The sequence below is a fragment of the Astatotilapia calliptera genome, chromosome 3 (assembly GCF_964374335.1).
Source record: "Astatotilapia calliptera chromosome 3, fAstCal68.1, whole genome shotgun sequence".
Lineage (NCBI taxonomy): Eukaryota > Metazoa > Chordata > Actinopteri > Cichliformes > Cichlidae > Astatotilapia > Astatotilapia calliptera.
Window position 1 is genome coordinate 52074911 of NC_137424.1, and position 21251 is coordinate 52096161.

Below are 21251 nucleotides of genomic sequence, written 5' to 3' on the forward strand. Positions count from 1 at the left end.
GATAAATACTGCCTCTCGTTCTCATTCATTACCAGGAGGTGAGGAGGTGGTTCATTTTTCCTGAATTACAAGAACATTTTAATTGTTTCCATTAACATAATAACATTGCTTATTTATTTGCTGAGACAACTATTGATTTCCTGTTCAACCAAACATCTGGGAATACTTGAAAACTAGAGTGTATGTAACTGTAATGCAATGTGTATTAATAAAGCCACGAATAATATACTGCAATTGCCCACGATTTTAAACCCCTGCAGGGTCGAATTATCAGCCGGAAAAAGCAAGATTTATCCCTGAATCCCAAAAAACTTTTTGGCTGACATACAGCAGGGTTTTTGAAACTGTTCAGGTCCAAGGAAAAGTTACAAAGGAGAAAATGTTCAGGGTGGTCAATGATTCCTTAAAGACCCCCTTGTGGAGCAACATTAATATTTTTCCTTACAGAGTACATAAAAGGAAATAATTGACACAAGATCCTATTCTATTCATGTAAAGTGCCCCAGTCTTTATGTATATGCTCTCTTTAATGATGACCCTGTGTAACACAGTTTTTCTTTTTGTGTATTTTGCATAATATCCTGATGCTTATACTGCCAAGGTTGAGAAAATATGTATTTTATCATACAATTCATAATTTTGATTAAGCGACACAAAAGCAAAGACGCATGAGCAATCAGGTAAAAACATTTGGTACATATGAAAAAAAGATTTTTCTCGTTCTTCTTCAACTATAGATTCTAAACAAGGGTGTACTTAAACCAGATGATCCATACTGTGCATGAGTGCTCTCACCCCAACCGGTCGCAGCAGATGGCCGCCCCTCCCTGAGCCTGGTTCTGTCGGAGGTTTCTTCCTGTTAAAAGGGAGTTTTTCCTTCCCACTGTCGCCAAAGTGCTTGCTCATAGGGGGTCATACGATTGTTGGGTTTTTCTCTGTATGTACTATTGTAGGGTCTACCTTACAATATAAAGCGCCTTGAGGCGACTGCTCTTGTGATTTGGCATTATATAAGTAAAAATTTAATTTAATTGAGTGTGCTTGACCTCCCCCTGTTGTCCTGTGTGATTGATCTATGGTATTACTGGGTACATTTCTCAGACCTGGTTCAGTTGTATTATTGTGGGGTCTTCATCTTACAAATTAAACCTGTCTGAGAAAACCTAAAGGTGTAGCTGATACCACATACTTAAGCTCAGTATGAAAAAAGGTGAACTGTAGAGGGGCTACAGGTATTCTCAGGCACAGTACAAGGCAACCAAGCTTGGTGTAAGTGCACCCTGGGAACCTCTTAGTATAATGCTATTACAGTATTTTTCTCTAAATCAGGGATATATCTTGTGGAGGGGCCCTGAGCAAGCCTGACACCATTTAGTTCATACTGTGCCTTTATGGATATACAAGTTTTAAATGACCATGGAAACTGACGAACCTCCCGGACAGGTCTAGGAGGGAGTAGAAAGGAAACTGAGCTGGACCCAGTTTTGAGAAGGTGTATTAGCACCGGAGAGATTTATGTAGGAGACATCTGGTGGTCATGCAAAGACATGCACGTAAGATCTCTGTTGTTAAATGTCCTGGCAAATGTAATCTTGCAACATTATAAAAACTATGAAGTTCCTTACATTTCGAAAGGGTAAATTTAAACCCAAGGGTGCGTTTTGCAATCCCCCAACCGAGTACATTTGATAAACCACAGCATCAAAAAGCAAAACTTTAGAGCATATCATAAAGAAAATGTTAAGTCAAAAAGATGAGGATGAAACTCATTGGTCACAGTTGAGTTTGACTGTATTTAACTGGGAAACAACACATGCTATACATCCATTCAGCGTCCTGTGGAGATATGTATGGCACTAACAACTAATAACAGCCATTCAATCCACTGCATATACATATCAAATACCATTACAAACTGACAGGTATGGATGTATGCGAATTGCGTGTGGCTGGTTGAACACACAAAGTTCTCTATAATAGCAAAAGCTATATTACTAATTTCACTCTCCTTCACGGCTGTTTGAAAATGTAGAATCTAATACAGCTTCCTTCTTCAAATTTAAAACATCCACAAGAAAAGAGTGTACAGAACATGTTCTTTGGATGCCCAGTTCTGTACTAAACACAGCATTTTATCTGTTCGTGCTGCAATAATGGCTTTGCCGCTTCACTGGTGAGGGACAATAAGAATCCCGTAGGCTCTCTGTAAAGCTTAAGTTATAAATAGGTCTAATATATAAACTGACCCTTTCCGTCCTAATACTGTTATATGGAGGTTTATGAAGTAAGTGCCACAAGGGACAAGTGGATAAAGCTGGTCCACAAAATAATGTACTGTATTTATTAATTAAAATACCAAAATCCTAGACAAAGTGACATGGTAAAGCAGATTTCCAGCTTGTTCAAAAACACTATCTCGTTTGAAAGAATGAAACAGTTCGTGATAACACAAATGACTTTTTTATTTCCTCCCTTCCTTTCAATATGTTAAACACACACACATGCAACTAATACGTGCAGTACCTTCTGTGGTTCCTTGATCCTTTCTAATGAAGGAACATTATGTTCACATTATGCAGCTCCACGTCTTGTTTTTCTTAGAATAAATAAGGAACGGTGGCTGGTCTAATTAGGATGTTGTCAAAAACTACCTCACAGAGTGAGCTTAACATACATTAGTATGCAAAGATACTTGCTTGCTCACTGACAGGAAGAGACACACACACACACACACATGTGCAAACATACACAGACACACGCATAAACAGACAGGCAGAGCTAATAGGCCCCTTGGCAGTGCTAAAGACTGACGGCTGAGCCACAAAGACGGATCCTGCGTCGTCACAGCAGTGGTATTGTGTCAGTCCTGACTGAACTGGCATGTTGCCACACACACACACACAGACACACAAAAGACTAAACTACACTCTAGTCTTCATCCTGAAATGTCTAATTTTTTACATCATAAATGTGCTTTTCATCTGCAAAGGTAAGTCAAGTCCCCAGTAAGCAGCTGTGTAAATACATTTGTCCCCACAATATGAGAAAAACAAGTACACACACACACACACAATTTAGAAGCGATTACACTCTAGTCTTCATCCTGTCACGTAATGTGAAATGTTGTAGATTATAAGGATGCGCTTTTCATCACCAAAAGTAGTCGAGTCCTCACTAAGTGGTCACATAAATCTGTATGTCCCCACTGTATGAGTAATGCAAGTATACAACCACGGATAATATGTTTTTATCCCTACAGAAGACATTACACTCTGTTCTTCACTCTAAAATGTTACATTTTGCATGCTTTATGTCCCCAACAATAAAGACAGGTCCCCACAGACTGAGCTTGTTATCACTTTTATGTCCCCACAACTCGAGTTATAAAAGCACAGAAAAACTCAGGGATTTTAAGGGGCTCACACAGACTCCTTGCTGTCTGAAACTCAAAGCTTAGCCAGCAGATGAATACAAATAGAAGTGGATTCATAGGATGATGCTGAAACTTTGCTTATGCATTATGCATGGACATATATGGTGTTATTTGCAGTATGAATATTTTTTTTAAAGTCACATTTTAACTGACTACATTTGAAGAAAAAAAAAAAGGTTGTATTTTTCCTTGTGTTTCTCAGGAGTGCCAGGTTATTTCACGGTTTTCCTTTCCCCCAAAGCGTGACCTAATTTGAGGTGATTAATTAAATAAGCTTATTTACAATTTTCAAATGACTGAATTAATGGTGTTTACAAAATAATGTTCCCACCTAATTATAGCTAATGGAGCTCCCACCACATTTGCTGTTTCTACGAACTGTTTAGGAAACATGAGAGTTTTATTTTAGGCATAATATCAGACTTTTCCGGGGAAGCACAGGAGACGTTTTAGGTGTAACGAAACATCCTAATACTTGAGATTTTGTCTTTACATAAGCACACTGCCATGGTCTCAAAATGATGCGAATAAAATGATAAATTTAGAGAAAGTCATTAAGAAAAGACGTGCATCATCACTCAGGTCTCTGACAGGTAACAGAAGCACTGAAAATCACAACAGACAGGTAAAGCAGCAGATGGCAAAGTATACTTGCTTCAACCCTCAAACAAACACAAAGTCTGTACCTGTATTGGGGCGTCTTTCAATCAAAATGCAACAGGTGGTCCTCCAGATTTCTGAGCCTCCTTGTATACAGACTTTGATCAGAGAAACAGCCGCATATCAGCTCTGAGCTGAATGAAACTGACGACTAGGAGTTAATGCGGAAAGTGGCCGAATGGGATATACACAGAGTGTGAGAGAGAGGAGGGCACTGGGGAATGGGGAGGGCTGAGAATGAGTGTGATTACGAGAGCAGCAGGAGGAGTGGCGCATGCTGACTTGACTTTCAGGAACTGAAAACATAAACACAAGACAGAGGAGGAAACAAAAAAGGAGCAATATGGGTGAGGAAGAGGTGATGGAAAGAGGTAGGGAAGATGAAGAAGTGTCACGGAATAAGTAAGGAGAGGAAATGGAAAGAAAGATGGGGCATAATAGGAAACAAGTAGTTAGAAAATGAGCAAAGATAAGGGCGGGAGGAAGGTGCGGGAGGGGTAAATGGGGAAGAGGCTAAGGAGACCACAGGAGAGAATAAGTAGAAAAGCAGTATAAGGTTAGAAGAAGAATGAAGGAAACAAAATGCAGAGGACAAAAGGGAAAGTGTGAAGGGTCTAAAAAGGAGATGAAAATGAGATAGGGACACAGGAAAGAGGACAAGATATATGCGGGAAATTAGAAGTCAGACAAGTTAAACTGAGATATAAGAAAGAAAAACAGAAGTGATGAAAAACGGCGTATGAGATACAAGTGACCGGTCGTAGAAAAAGGCGAGAGAGTGTTAATTCAGGAGACAGGAAAGGAGGCAGATAAGAAGAAATAGTTACATAAAGAGAAGAAGGGAAAAAAATAAGGAGGTGGTAAGCTGATGGAAGTGGGTAAAAAGAGGCGAGGTTTTAGAGGATGACTTGAGGAAAGGAGGTAGAAAGGAGGGCCGAGGTAGAAAGAGAAGAAGCGCCTGAAGGAGGGAAGTAAGTAAATGGAGGGAGGGAGGGACTGAGTAGGAGGAGGATTAAAACGACAGGATAAAAGCTCTATAAAAAGGACAGACAGGACAGTGGAGCTCAGAAGAAAAATAGAAAAGGAGTAGTCGACCAGAGGAAGGATACTACAGCATAGTATATCTACTCAAGTGTGAGCGGATATTAAAAGCTGCCCGAGAACCAGTTCTGACCCAGTAAAGCCAAATCCAGGGAATAATAGTTACCATGTTTCAAGGATAGTGGTCTTCCTTTTTCCCTCTTGTCTGGCAGCTCCATCTTCTCTCCATTATTATTGCACCCGCTCTGTCCCTCTACCAGCCATAGTCCCTGCATCTAAAGACCTCTCTGTCACCTCCACCCTCCTGCCATTCCTTCTCTCTCACTGTACCCAGCAGTAGCTCAGTTTCTACCAGCAGCCTGTTGGCCAACAGCACAGGAGGCACCAAACATTTTGATGTTGAATAACCAGTGGCTGGCACTAATTTCTCAACTTCTAGTCATGGTTGAAAAATAGCAACAAAGCTGAACCAATGTTGCAGGCGTTACCATGACGTTGGTTAGAGGGAGTTCTTACAGAGATTTCACTGTGTTTCCAAACACAACAAACCATGTGTTCAAGAAGAGTGTTCTACTAATAAAATAAAGTTTCTTAGTCGAAAGACTGAAAAGAGAGAATTCCTGACAGGCTCCGGTAATATTAGTCTGTGTACAAGTTGTAGACATTCAGTGGATATCTTTTCACAGCCACGTACTAACCATATTAATTGTCTACAAAAAAACTCCAGATGCCACTCACAACCATTCAGGGAATAGTCAAACTTCCTCTTGTTACTTGTGGCTGCCATGTGGTCGCTAACTGGTCCCTAAGGTGCTAGCTGTCTGTTAGGGTTCACGACAGCTAATATTAACTCACTGAGCTTGACTTCTTAACCGGGTTTGTACTTTCTAGAGCATTTTAATACAGTTCCAGCTACGGTATATTCAATTTATGAATACAGCTCGTGAACCACAATTACTAGCTTTAACCCTGTGTGCTGTGCTGTACCAATGTACCTGCACATGTGATGTGACAATAAAAGTGATTTGATTTGACCCTTTAAGACCTACCATAGAACCAAGTCCGCCAGAGCTTATAATAATAATAATAATGGATTGCATTTATAAAGCGCTTTTTGAAACCCTCAAAGCACTTTACAATGCCACTATTCCTTCACTCTCACATTCACACACTGGTGGAGGCAAGCTACAGTTGCAGCCACAGCTGCCCTGGGGCAGACTGACAGAAGCGAGGCTGCCATATCGCGCCATCGGCCCCTCTGGCCAGCACCAGTAGGTGAAGTGTCTTGCCCAAGGACACAACGACCGAGACTGTCCGAGCCGGGGCTCGAACCGGCAACCTTCCGATCACAAGACGAACTGCCAACTCTTGAGCCACAATCTTTATACTTTTACATGCTGTAGTGCCATTTTTGGGAGCATTTCAAGTTGCTATACATTAATACAACCGTTATAGCCCAAATTTTAATTCCATAGTAACTACATAAATTGCAAAAAAGTGCAATTAAGTACAAAAAAATTGAAAATCGTTTTTGATTTTTTTCCATATATTTCTAGTTAGAGAAATTTAAGAGGCTTATCCCTCAAAACTGTAAATACATAAAAGTTGCACAAAATAGTTTCCAACAACAGGAAATTTATTTTGAGTGTCTTCATAGTTTTATTTTTGAGATACACCAATTTTTATATACTGCAGGAAAAACGAAAATAAATATCCATCCATCCATTCGCTTATCCTTTTCAGGGTCGCAGGGGGCGCTGGAGCCTATCCCAGCTGTCATAGGGCGAGAGGCGGGGTACACCCTGGACAGGTCGCCAGTCTGTCGCAGGGCTAACACACAGGGACAGACAACCATTCGCACTCACATTCACACCTAGTGGCAATTTGGATTATCCAGTTAACCTATCCCCACAAGCTGCATGTGTTTGGACGGTGGGAGGAAGCCGGAGTACCCGGAGGGAACCCACGCAAACACGGGGAGACCATGCAAACTCCACACAGAAAGACCCCGGCCTGATGGTGGAATTGAACTCAGGACCTTCTTGCTATGTGGCAACAGTGCTAACCACCGTGCCACCGTGCACCGTTCAACAAAATAAATATTATAATGCAAATTTGCAAAAAAACAGCATATGCATCAAAATAAACCATTTCCAGCAGTGCAATATGAGTTCTAAGCATCCCAGAAACGATACAGAAAAGCATACAGTTAAACATGACTTTTAAAAATACCACTACAGGCTTTTAAGGCCCCGAAGGTAAAAATCTACATTTTCAGGGGAAATGACGTCACTTCTGGTTTCGGGCAGGTAATGGCGGACATGCGATAGTTCGCGCTGACGTCTATTCCAATGTAGGAAGTGTTTTGAACAGCTGATTGGATCGGCAAAGCGTGTTTCTGGAATATTATGTTTTTGTTGCTGCAAGTGCTTTTTATGCAATTTTTGCAAAGCTATATGTGGAAGGAAACCATGACCTAGGGCAAACTGATGGCATAAGATGTAAGTACAACTCCTCCGGTTTCATATGCAAAAAAAATCATTGCGCTAGCTTACGTGGTTCCAGTTCTACAGGGATTTAAAAATAGTTATGCAAAACGGAGCGTGCCAACTCCGACCGGTTTCAAAGGATTTACTGATATCTTACCACTTACCACTCCCAGCCAACTATGCTAATTTCTGCCTCAAAATAGCTAACATAGCAGTGTCAAAAAAAAGCTAATGTCACCCTGTGAAGTTAAATAAGTAACAAACAAGAAATTCCCAGCATTTAATTTAAAATAAGAAAAACAAACAAAAAACTTGCCCTCCAGTGTCATACTAATTTGGCCAACAACACTAAACTCAAGGTTTCAAAATCCAAGTTCATAAACGGAGGACTTACTAGCCATGTGCTAGTTACATAGAACCTAGCTCACCAACAGCTGGAGGGACATGCTGTTCAACACGGATCTAGACCGATTAGATTTTAATGGAATTTTTTTCACTCTGCACAGGTTTTTTTCTATTATTTACAGTTATTTTAATGTGCACAGCTTTCTTCTTTGTCTTTTGCAGTAGTCACTGGAGGTACATAGATCAAAATGCATTGTAACCTATCATCCCTGATGCCACTCAGCCAATCAAGTGTCCAAAGACGTAGGTCAAAGAACAGAGGGGTTAAACCTGTTGTTATTTTTGTTGAGACTGTTTACTTGTGAAGTGTATTTTATGGACAAAAACCCCTCAAACTAGACTTCTATTTTTAATGAAGCACTTAGCATTTACTTTATAATCATTTTATTACTGAAGAGCTCTCTGGTTCATATTGAAAGTAAATAAACGCTGCTGAAATGCTACTGAATTATACTTTCTTCCATTTACTTGACTAAAGGTTACTTCTCTAACCGTACTTCCTTAACCTGATGTAGAAGCTTCTCCCTTATTTCCAGGTATAAGGCATGACTCATCCACCTGGAAATTTATACTCACCAGAAACATATTTGACGTTTAAACATTCCTAAGAATACAGTTTTGCTGTCTGGGAACACAACTTTTATATGACATGGATGATGTACCAGGCAGTGCTGGGCAAGTAGCAACTGAACCACAACATTCGAGTTGGGGCTTGTAATAAGGAGTCGACAACAAAATGCTTGGATACTTCTCAGAGATGCAGAACTTGTAGGCATTATCAGTTACCATCACTACTCCTTTAACCAAATATTTTTACTGACCTTCCACTAAACATAAGTCTTGTTTTAAGAGCAAGAGCAAAAAAGGAAGCATCTGGCTACATTATTCGCTCTATTATAGGTTAATCTGTACTCAAATTATCAGCAACTAAAGTTCAAAAGGTAGGTATTAAATGCTATGATAACCAATAAATTGACTTAATCCTGCAAGAAGATTCCATCACGCTGTCCAGATGCCTCCTAATAGCTGTGAAGAGGCCAGTGTGCGAACAGCCGTGTGAAAACACGTGTGGAAAATGACCACCGGGACTCCCATTTGTGAGGCCCAAGTAACAGCAGCTAAACCACTTGACACTTCTGACCCCTAAAGGTCAACAGTGGCAAGAGGTCAGATTTAATGAGCCTTATTACTTTGTGAGGGCGGACAAAAACATGAGATAAGGATGTCAAAGTATTACAAGCAAACTGCAGAGTCATAGCACAAGGGTGAAGACTAAACAAAAGCAAAGGAACATAGAACCGCACAAACAGTAATAAAATTAAAACATTGTGAAGTTTAACCTGATAAACCGTTCTTGAATGTTCTTGTGGCCAGTGTGTTTTGCTTTGAAGCTGCCAAAAAAACTTCAAACCTCCCTACCAAGACGCGTAGGAGTGCCCCTGGAGTCTGTTAAGGTTGATGTAAGAAAAAAATGATCCAGACTTAGCCCTTTATCATTTTCATGGAGTGTTTTTTCATGCTGTACTTAATATTATTTTTTTCTTGAAATGTAACAACTGAATCCAGTTATTTAGAGATTGAGCATGCACCGCTCTCAACCTCCAGTCGACCAAAGTCACTTTGAAGACAACAGCTGACTGCAGACTTGGTCCTGGTCTTTGAAGCAACTATTTCAAACGCAACAAGATTGCGGTGAATGAAAATTACTTATATGGTTACATTAAAACGCTCAATCCAATATACAACACATAATTTATAACATATAATACCTAAAACATATACGACACACAAAGGATAAATTACCTTAGTCACTGTTAAAATAAAGTGTGAAGTAGTGATGTTATACTTTTTACTGGTTTTGCTTTTGTGCTTACATTTGTCGTATGCTATCACTGTAAATAGTGCTGTCTCACTGCTATTGCACTGTTATGCTGCTGGTAGCTTATTTTAGTTGAGTCACACTTCAAATGAGTAAGTGTGTCATCAGCTGCACGTCAGTGGTCCCACATGATCAAAGCTTAACTTTTTATGGTTTAATGGTAGGGCAGCTATCATGGAAAAAAAATCAAACTATAATAAATGTTGCCAAGATCCAAACTACGCCTTTTTCTCCAGGTAACACAAAGTAGAGTCTGAATGCAGCTAAATGTTTGTTGCTGCTGAGAGGAGAAATGGCACATGGATATCATTTTTTTTCAGAGAAATTCTCTTGTTCAATTTGTATAGATTTACTGAAGGATCCGGTAGCTATTCCCTGTGGACACAGCTACTGCAGGAAAACCTTCACACCCAGACCTCTCCTGGAGAAAAACATCATGTTAACAGATCTAGTGGAGGAGCTGAAGCAGACTGGACTCCAAGAACTACCAAAAGCAGAAGCAAAAGGACATTGAGCTTAGGCGACTAAAAATCCAGGAGACAATCCAAGATCGAGAGAAAGATGTGAAGCTACTTCAACAAGAGGTGGAGGTCATCAATGGCTCTGCTGACAAAACAGTGGAGTACAGTCAAAAGATTTTGACAGAGTTCATCAAGAAAAGACGCAATGATGTGAAGCAGCAAATCAGATGCCAGCAGGAATCTGAACTGGGTCTAGTCAGAGAGACTCAGGAGAAGCTGGAGCAGGAGATCACTGAGCTGAAGAGGATGGATGAGGAGCTGGAGCAGCTCTCACACACAGAGGACCACGAGCAGTTTCTGCACAACTACCCCTCACTGTCAGCACTCAGTGAGTCTACACACTCATCCAGCATCAATATTTATCCTCAGATGTACTTTGAGGAGCTGAAAGCAGCTGTGTCAGAGACCAGAGATAAACTGCAGGACATCCTGTGCGAGACATGGACAGTGGGTGCTTTTATACCAAAGACATGAGCAGATTTCTTAAAATATTCACGTGAAATCACACTGGATCCAAGCACGGCAAACACACGGCTGTTATTATCTGCAGGGAACAGAATGGCAACTCTAATGCTGCAACATCAGTCTTACGCTAACAACCCAGGCAGATTTACTGAATATAAACAGGTGCTGAGCAAACAGAGTCTGACTGGACGTTGTTACTGGGAGGTGGAGTGGAGAGGGAGAGGAGTCGGGGTAGCAGTTGCATACAAGAGTATCAGCAGAGCAGGTGACTCAGAGCAACGTATATTTGGATTCAATGACAAATCTTGGTCACTGCGTTGTTACACAAACAGTTACATATTCTGGTACAACAAAGTCCGCACTGACGTCCTCCAGGATAGGAGTGTACATGAATCACAGAGCAGGTGTTCTGTCCTTCTACAGCGTCTCTGACACCATGACCCTCCTCCACACAGTCCAGACCACATTCACTGAGCCGCTCTATGCTGGGCTTTTGCTTTTTTACTCTAATGAAGATAGTGCTGAGTTCTGTAAACTGAATTAGAGAGGTGTCATTAAGGGGAAGTTGGTTAATAATATATGTTTTGTGCAGAGACTGGCCAACAATCCCACTTTATGGGTAGCAAACTCACTTATCAGTTGTTGCAGAGGGTATGATTGACTACTATAGCGGGTTTTACACTATCAGCAATCTTAAAATCAAAAGGAACACTCTTTTATTGTGTTTGGGAGAAGAATTAAAACATTTTGAGAAAATGGGTTCTAAAAAATAATCACAAAAGAAATTCCAATAAGCCAAATTGTTTGTTTGTATCCAGGAGGACACCTGAGAATAAAACATGCACAAACATTAATGATTTTAAATGCCAAAAATATAGCAAATCATCTGAACTTAGACAGGACTTTCTTTTTTCTATGCATGAAACCTTGTTTTTGAATGTGGTGGATTGGAGCACAGAGTGGTATTTGATTGATTGATTGATTGATTGGTTGGTTGGTTGATTGGTTGATTGATGGATGGATAATATTTTATTCATCCCGAGGGAAATTGGAAATTTAGGGCTGTGTGTAAATAAAATGTACTAATGACTGCTCACCGGTTCATGTCTTTTGATTTATGATTAATATTCTTTTCAGAATAAAATGATCCTACACAACATATTAAGAAGTCAACACAATGTTTCATATTTTACGTCTATTCCACCAACTCCGCGCTGGTGACCAATCTAGATTCCATTTGTTCCACACAAAACTTCTACTTCAGAGACAAGAGAAAAACTAAACGACACTGTGCGTGTGAGAGACAAGTGGAGAAACATCTCACTGAAAGTCAGTGAAGTGGATATTTTGCTACTTCTGGAGCACCAAGTGGAAAATGTCTCAAAGGAAAGCTTCTAAAAACACTGGGAATCGTCACCTTTCTGTTGCGTAATGCATAAATATGCTTATTGCTGTAGGAATCATCTCGACCTTTACAGCTGACCCATCCTTTGTTCCAGTGAGCTCATGGATATCTTACACTGGTCAGCTTGTTTTCTGTCTCTTCTTCCGGTTTCTCCACATCATCTTTAATCCCTCTAACTTCCTGTAGCGCTGCCATACATTTCCAGGTCAAACATCATGAGTGGGATTGCATGTTTGCACATCTCACAGCCTCAAGCTTGTGTGCTGACTCCAACTGTCTGCTTCAAAACAGGATGGATGGTCAACGGTCAACTGGCAACGCACACACACACAAACACACATGCACACGACTGAAGCCAGATAGATGGTGAACTTTGTTGACAACACTGCCCCCTACGGACTATACTATGTACAACAAAATAAGAGTCTGTGCTTTGAAACAGCACATAGATGCACAGAAGGACCACAAACCCACATCGTAAATGCTTCAGTAATCATTCTTTGTTTTCCAGTCATCCTAAAATAGTTTCAGGAATGAAAAGTTCTTCTGAGCCTTTTCTCACGTATTCCTGAGCCAGAAAATAAACACTGATATGCATGTTTAACTGCCCTGAATATCAAAATACCAAATCTGAAAATAGTTTTAATCTACCTAAATCTGTATTACTCAGCGCAGCTGGTTTAAAACTCTGAGCACCGATTCTAGTCCAGACGTGTTAAAATAAAGATCAACAGATAAGAAACAGAGGAAGGTTGGCATTCACTGCTGATATGATGAGAGCTTCGCTCTTTTTACAATGAAAGAACTGGCTTTAAAATCTGCAGACATTTTTTTAATGGGCATTTATTTATTCTTCAAAAATATAATTTTTGTTTCATTGCAGTGAAAGTATAAAAAACGTAGCAGGCAGCAGTTGTGACCGACTCTCCTATGACATGATGGCTCCAGGGAACTTTATTACAGTTAGGTCCACGATTTCTTGGACAATGACACAGCTTTTGTAGTTTTGCCTCTGTACACCAACACCACAGTCGATTTCAAAGCAAAGAACTGAAATGTCAAGTGCTGAATTTGTATTTTATAGCTTTTCACTATAACTTTAAACATGAAGACCAAAGAGAAGTCAGTACAAATTCAGGAGGTCATCATCAGAGAGAGCAAAAACTTCAGGAGTGGCCAGATCAGTAATCCAGGATCTAACCAAGTCAAGAACACCCAGGAGGCATATCGTGGTCAAGGTCTAAAATGAAGAGAAGCCTTCATAAATGGATATAAAGAAGCTTTACAACAAGATGTAAACCACTAGTTACACTCAGAAACAAGAAGGTCAGATTAAACTTTCTAGAAAAAGTAAATAACAAAAGAGTCACTGGACAAATGAACCCAAAATGAACTCGTACCAGAATGATGGGAAGGAGAGGCAGAGAAATCATGACCTGAAGCATATCACATCATCTGTCAAACATGGTAGAGGCATTGTTATGGCATTGACTTTATCGTTACAGTTGCTGTATCTTATACACGGCTGCAACTTTGCAGCTTGCAGCCGAACACATCAGCAACAACAACAGACACTCAGGACCTAGTACAGACTTTAAGCCGGCATGGCATGATTGCAGATGCTACTCAGGTGCACCCAATTCCCCTGCAGCGGCACTGCAGACCACGCCCCGAGCCATCCGTCCGGACTCTGCCGCCCGCTGTCCACGGGCTGTGCAGCAGGTCCCTCTGGCGCCTCGACCTCTGTATCCAGCTGGGCAGGTGCGTGAGCTGGTGGTGGACACGGAGGTTGCTCTGCAGCCCTCCTCCGGGGAGCCAGGATGGGTGCAGGGACCTGCCAGGCATACTGCAAAAAATCCATGGCAGACCGCACCACGTTTTCATGCTTTTCAGCATAAACTTCATCATTACAGTTTCTGTATCTCACACAGCAGCAGCTCGCAGCCGAACACATCATCAACAACAACAGAAACTCAGGACCCAGTACAGACTTTAAGCTGGCTAGGGGTGATTGTGGATGCCGCTCAGGTGCATCCACCTCCCCTGCAGCAGCACCGCAGACCACGCCCCACCACAAGAAAAATAAATGTAACTCCTAATGACTTTCCTACAAGATAAAGCTCAAATTAAGCTATAATTCAGCACTTGATTTAATTTTACTTTTTCCAACAAATTATAGACCCAACTGTTTGTTTTGGCTTATGATAAACACGGCACATCTTCGTTGCCTGATAGATGACAGATCCAGCAGTGACTCTCTCTCATGTTTCCTTTTGTTTTGTTACAAACTGCCTGCAGAATTGTTGAAGATACACAGATATAACTGGTGAGAGAGTGACTCAACAAAAACAATGACACGAAAGCTGTTTAAGTGCTTCATCAGTAAGGACTCAGACATTTCATCTGGCACGCCAACAAAAATATTCATCACAGCTGCATTACGTAGGAAAGACAATAAAATTTAGACTTGAGGAACTGAAGTTCAAGGTAAGGTAGCATCATTAAATGTGATGTAACTATAATAGTTACAAAGAACACAAAGGACAAAACTTCTAAAACTACCGACTTACAACCTACTGGACACAGTAATTACTTTCTCCTTTTCCACACACTCTTATATCTCATGTGCACAAGTATAAAAAAGTCATTGCGGTCACACACTTACGGACTTATAGTACAGCTGTGCATAGATGGAAACACACCTGGGGCACTAGTTAATGTTGCACTCTTCATTATAAAGTTAAGTGCATTAGTGGCTGCTACAGATCCCTTTATTCATGCTTCTACGTGACTGGACATCTGGCCAAGTCATGTAATGCATGAACAAGCAAAAAATAACACAGACTTAATGAGAACCGAAGAGCCAGTTGCAGCTCTCCGTTTACCTGCTTGTTCCATTAAAAAGTGCTGATTTTCATTACGCTGTAACGAGTAAATGCTTATTTGTCTAATAAACACATCCTGGGATATCAGACCGGCATTAAGTTTCTAATTCTGATCACTGTTTTCCTGTAATTTATCCCGCATTTTTTTCTTTTGCATACATGCATGGATACGTCACAGAGCACTTCATCATCAGTAGATCCACAGTTACTAAGACTGTGAATGCATGCTTATAGAGTCAGAGGGTTTGTACAGATTTAAAAATAGTATAACTCACATATTTCTCAATTATTAAATTCTGTTTTTAATTGTTCTGATTTCATATTTATTTTCTGATATACTGACTTCATTCTTGGAAATGCCTGTTTCCTTATTTTTTGCTGGATTAAGATGCTCAGCCAACATGAGCAGGAAATGCCAACATCAACAGAAAAAAACTCAAGTGAGGTACGATAGCAACCTCTTTCTTCTCCAAACAGGACATTTGGGTCCGCACCCATCATCACAATCAACACTATCATCGCTGTCCGACAGGCCCCCGCCTCCCTCCCATATGTTCTGCTCCATTTGCTGCTCATGTTGGCGAGTATGCGGCGGGAAATCAATAACTTCCTGCTGAAGGAGGAAATTGTACTAAATTTAAGTCTGCCATGACGTAAGCTTCTGTGGTTAGACAATCCTATTTGTGTAAGGGTTTAAATCAAATAAAAATAAATAAATAAAGCTAGACTGAAAGGCATCTAATGAGCATCACACCAGTGTTTTTCAGGTATAGCAGTGTTTCATGCTAATTGCTAACCTCAAAATCTCATGCTAACGTACACGATGGTGATGTTAACATCGTCAGTGTGCTAAAGTAAACCATGGTTAATACACACTACCAGTCAAAAGCTTGGACACACCTTCTCATTTAATGTTTTTTCTTTATTTTTATGACTATTTATATTGTACATTCTCACTAAAAGCATCAAAACTATGAATGAACACATGTGGAATTTTGTAATAAACAAAAAAGTGTGAAATAAGTCAAAACATGTTTTATATTTTAGATTCTTCAATAACTGATAAGTGATAATAGTTAAAATCAAATTCAAAATCCTGCTCCTCACATACAAGGTCTTAAATAATCAGGCCCCATCTTATCTTAATGACCTTGTAGTACCATATCACCCTATTAGAGCACTTCGCTCTCGCTCTGCAGGCCTACTTGTTGTTCCTAGAGTATTTAAAAGTAGAATGGGAGGCAGAGCCTTCAGTTTTCAGGCCCCTCTTCTGTGGAACCAGCTTCCAGTTTGGATTCGGGAGACAGACACTATCTCTACTTTTAAGATTAGGCTAAAACTTTCCTCTTTTGCTAAAGCATATAGTTAGGGCTGGACCAGGTGACCCTGAATCCTCCCTTAGTTATGCTGCAATAGACGTAGGCTGCCGGGGGATTCCCATGATGCATTGAGTTTTTCCTCTTCAGTCACTTTTCTCACTCACTATGTGTTAATAGACCTCTCTGCATTTATTATTAATCTCTGGCTCTTTTCCATGACTTGGCTTTTGTCCCCTCACCCCAACCAATCGTGGCAGATGGCCCTGCCCCTCCCTGAGCCTGGTTCTGCCAGAGGTTTCTTCCTGTTAAAAGGGAGTTTTTCCTTCCCACTGTTGCCAAAGTGCTTGCTCATATGATTATTATTGGATTTTTTCTCTGTATGTATTATTGCAGGGTCTACCTTACAATATAAAGTGCCTTGAGGCGGCTGTTGTTGTGATTTGGCGCTGTATAAATAAATGAAATTGAACTGAACTGAATTAAATATGTTTTAGATTATAACCCAAAGGCAACTGATTCGCCATTCTGTGGTTAAATGTCATTTATTATTAGATAATGTTCAGAAGTCTCCATGCTAATTTAAATGTCTGCGATTCCTCATTATGTATCCACTGTTTTTTATTTTTTTTATTTGAATCCATCTCTTCAAATCTGATTATTGGAAGCATGTTTGTCCAACAATTATAAGAAGATGCTGAAGAAGACTGAAAAAACAAGGACACACATCCTCTACTGTGCTTTGCATAATGTAACAGACCCTGACTGTTTTACATGTTAAGTTAGAAAAAATGGAAACAGCGATATACAGCACCCAGGCTGAGCCATTAATCAGCAGCAGTCTTGTTTGTTCTCATCTCGTTAAACATGGTTTCACATCTTCTTTCACTCACAGCAGTGAGGCCTCCCCAGAGGGCAGAGGAAACAGGAATCTTTTTCTTTTTTTCCCCAGGAAATATGATGTAACTGCCATCTGTTTTTGGAGGCTGTATGACATACGTTTGCCGTTGTTGAAATGCACTGTAGCATGACAGCGTACAGCGAAACGTTTCATTTCTGTTCTTCATACGAGGCATTCAGTTGTAGCACCTTGATCCACTAATTTATTTACTGTGGCAGTGATACAGGAAGGAAAAGGAAGGCGAAATAAGAAGAGAACACGACAAAAAGCAATATTTTTGGACTTTTACACACTTTCGCATGTAAAGGATTCACTATATACAACCCAAAGTTACTAAAAATAGAGCAAATGATATATAGAACACAGACTTCCTGAAGGGGTTTAACACAGAGATTTGGTGTTTGTGACCACAGACTGTATATAAAGGATGGACATATCCTCTCCAAAGTTGTCCATTGGTTAGTGAAGTCCTGTTGTAGAGCTTCAGGCCGCTGAATAAACCATCATGCTTTATTCAGTAACACATGTAATTAGCATACACCCATCAGGAAAGTGTTTACTGTAGTCACAGAACAAAAGAGATAAAAGGCTTTGTTTCCACTATAGACTTCTGTACAATCACACTTAAGTCCCGCCCACACAGGAAGTGATTCAGCTGTCCAGGATCACTTTTAGTCACCGGTACACATTTCAGGCTCCTGGCAAACTAGGTAACCCTCTAAATGTATTTACCCTCTTATATGTCAGTCAACTGTATCCTGTGGTCTCAGTGATGAACGACCTGCTTTTAAAGTTGGCAAAATGTTTCCCAGCACTGATTGTCATTTAAATTTGCTGAATGTCTCTGAGTTTCTGTGGTCAGTGACTGCCACATTGCTGCAAACTGCTTCCTGTGCGAATAGTGCTTTATAGTTTTTGTCCATATTAAGGAATCATCCCGTGCTCAGTATTTGAAACTGTGTTTTTTTTATTGCTTTTAGTCTGATACAGCAACAAAGTCTACATTAGGAAGCAGGAGATAGGTGCGGTGGAATAATTTGTCCTTCATCCATACAAAACAGTTGATCAGTAGATGTTTTATTATACCTTTTTTTATGCATAGGTTGCATTTTCATAAAAATTTACTTTCATTTTTACCTGCTGTTTGTTTAAGTTAGGGCCCCAAAACAGCTTTCCTGGAGTACTTGTAAAGTACTGCTTTTGAATTTGCTCTTATAACTAAAGAGGAAAAAAAATAAAAGTTTTCCATGTACACCAATAAATATCCAATAAAAATCTTATTTTTCAAACTCGTTTTTTTGTTTAAAAAAAATCAGATTTTTTACTTTTAGCTGAATTAATAAACTCACAACGCACCCAGACGTTTATAAGAGCAGATATTGAAAAAAGAAATCTATGAAGGAAACATTAATCTGCAGATATGTCCTTGTAAAGCTCTCAGTTTAAAGTAGCACACAGCATAAGAAACACATACTGGCCTCTAGACTTGAAGCAAACCACAACATTTCAGACGTAATGAAATAATTGCAGATTGGACGATGAACACGAGATAAAATTAATTTTATTAAACCCAAGTGTGAAATCGTAGTTTGGTCCATTAATTCTCAATCTTAGTGGTGAATATAAAAAGACCTGCCAGCAGTTTTATATACTGTAATGCTACAAAACTGTAATATATTCAGAAGAAAAATGAAGGAAATCCTCCCAACCTGCTTTAAATTAAGAGCTAAGTTAAAATCATACTTGAGAAACGTGGCTGTAACATTTCTACATCTGATGGGTGGTTTAGACACTCATTACTATTCCCCTGTTGAGACACTTTATATAACAATGAGCCTATTATATAAAGCTCAGAGTTGCTTTTTCTGTATTTTTAGCCCACTGCAGATTTTTGCGGGACTGCAATCACTGCTGCTCTTGTAAGACTCAAAGGAAAGCTGACATGAGTCAGCCAGACTAAGAAAAATAATGGTAGCTGTGCTGAGTTTGGATTTAATGGGAACATTGAAAGGAAGATGAGAGTGTGCGATCTGTCTGAATTCACTGAGAGAAAAAGCCAAAAACCACCATCTGACAACCGAAACCCACAACATGAAAATAAATCTAACTAACCGTAGAGAAAGTGTGTCAGGTTATACCTGGAGCAGAGGCCACAGTTAAAACACAATTTCACGACAGTTTGCTCTTTTGCATGCAGATGAACAAAGGCTGCAACACACTCTGAGACAGTTTGTGAAACACTGACAACAGACACATTCACAGTATTTCTTCTGAGGAAGCTCAGCTTTGAAATATGGAGCAATGCTAACTAGCTTAAAGCTACAAACGCCATGGTGTGCTGTGTGGTTCACGTGACATACTTGTCCTTATGTGAAAATAAACTAAACTGCTCTGTATAGTGTAAAAAGAGGAAAATCATTCTATGAATCCAACTTAAACTTTTGTAAGAATATCAAAATTTGCCGTGAAATTATTACATCCAACATGGGAGGCTCTTTTTTGTTTAATATACTTGTGTTTTAAATTGATAAAGTGATTGGATTCACTGTTTGGAGATTTAGACACCAAAATTAGTTAGTGAAGACTCCCAGAATAACTTAATTTTAAAGTCATGGTGACTGATTAGAGAACTGAATTCCTTTATTGTCACTTTACCCAGTAAAATGAGATTCAATTCCAACTTTTCCATAAATGCAAGCACAGTACACTAAAAACCCATGCTGACAGGGGCCAGTGATAGGGCCTAGGCCTCCTACTAGGTGATCCTATGGTATCAATTTCAAAATCCTACATCGCTTTGTTCTCAAGTTATCACATTCAGATTTTAGGGAAACTAACCTTGACGTCGAAGTCACCGAGATTTGAACTCATTTGGGATTTTTAGCAGATGCACCGATGGTATCAGTTTGAAACTCCGGTGTCACTTTGCTCTTGAGTTATCAAGTGTCCACACTGCCCAGCCAGCAGTTTGACAGAAATCACCCGCATCAGCCTTTTACATGTGAGAGGTAAAAGGTGAAAAAGTAAATTAATAAAATCTCTCTGTAAGCAATGAAGAGATGCTAATATCCTAAAAGACAATACAAATATACAACATAGAAGAAAACAGGACGCAATATGCAAATGCACACGGTGAAAGTTGCTCGAGATTTGTCTCTGATTGTGTGGTATGTCAGCAATTTGTGGGTCCAAACATTTCTACTAGGATGACTTGATGGAATAAAACTGTCTGCACCCTGAGGTTCGAGTATCAGAGACTCTTTAACATTTGCTGGATGAGAGAATTTTAAATAGAAAAGAGCACATGAAGAAAAACTAAATACAACAAAAAGTCAAATTTTATTGCTGTTTAACTTTTTTCCACAATGATCAATCTTTAGCAATGATCCCTTTCTCAGTTTTTTAGCATTATTTAGTTTCAGCTCATACAGCCGTCTACTGTTCAGCTAGAAAAATCATTATGTAGAAAAACTATTAGACACTATACTAGAACATCAAATCAACGATGGGGTAATGTATATAAAGTACCTGCAGTCAGAGCCTGGTCTTTTGTATTTACCTTCATATTAAGTAAATTAACACAGAGCATATGTAAGATCCCAACCGAGGGCATTACTACACTGCCTGAACCAAACTGCGTTGGTAAGTTTGTGATTTTAAAAAGTGATTAAGGAGCATTAAAGACTACAAATTACGTGCTTTTCACATAATTTCAATTTTTTAAATTTTTCTTAAAGAAACCAAAATATATACAAGGATGTTTAGGGTTAAAACAGTGATACTGTATTGATCTCAAGAAATTATGTATCAAGTATGATACATTTTCCATTACAGGGTTAGTCTTTGTTGAA

The 21251-nt window shown here is 39.6% G+C and overlaps 1 protein-coding gene across 3 annotated transcripts in view; it reads right to left on the reverse strand.

The window, feature by feature from the left end:
- The window catches only part of arhgap36 (Rho GTPase activating protein 36), a 79917-nt gene that overhangs the window by 44603 nt on the left and 14063 nt on the right, over positions 1-21251 (reverse strand). Inside the window, exon 1 of one of the 3 annotated variants that reach the window (XM_026162573.2) lies at positions 4120-5514. The exons of the other annotated variants lie outside the window; for them this stretch is intronic. The gene's annotated coding sequence lies outside the window, so the exon portion shown is untranslated. Of the gene's footprint in view, positions 1-4119; positions 5515-21251 lie in introns of those variants that run through there. 3 annotated transcript variants of the gene reach the window in all.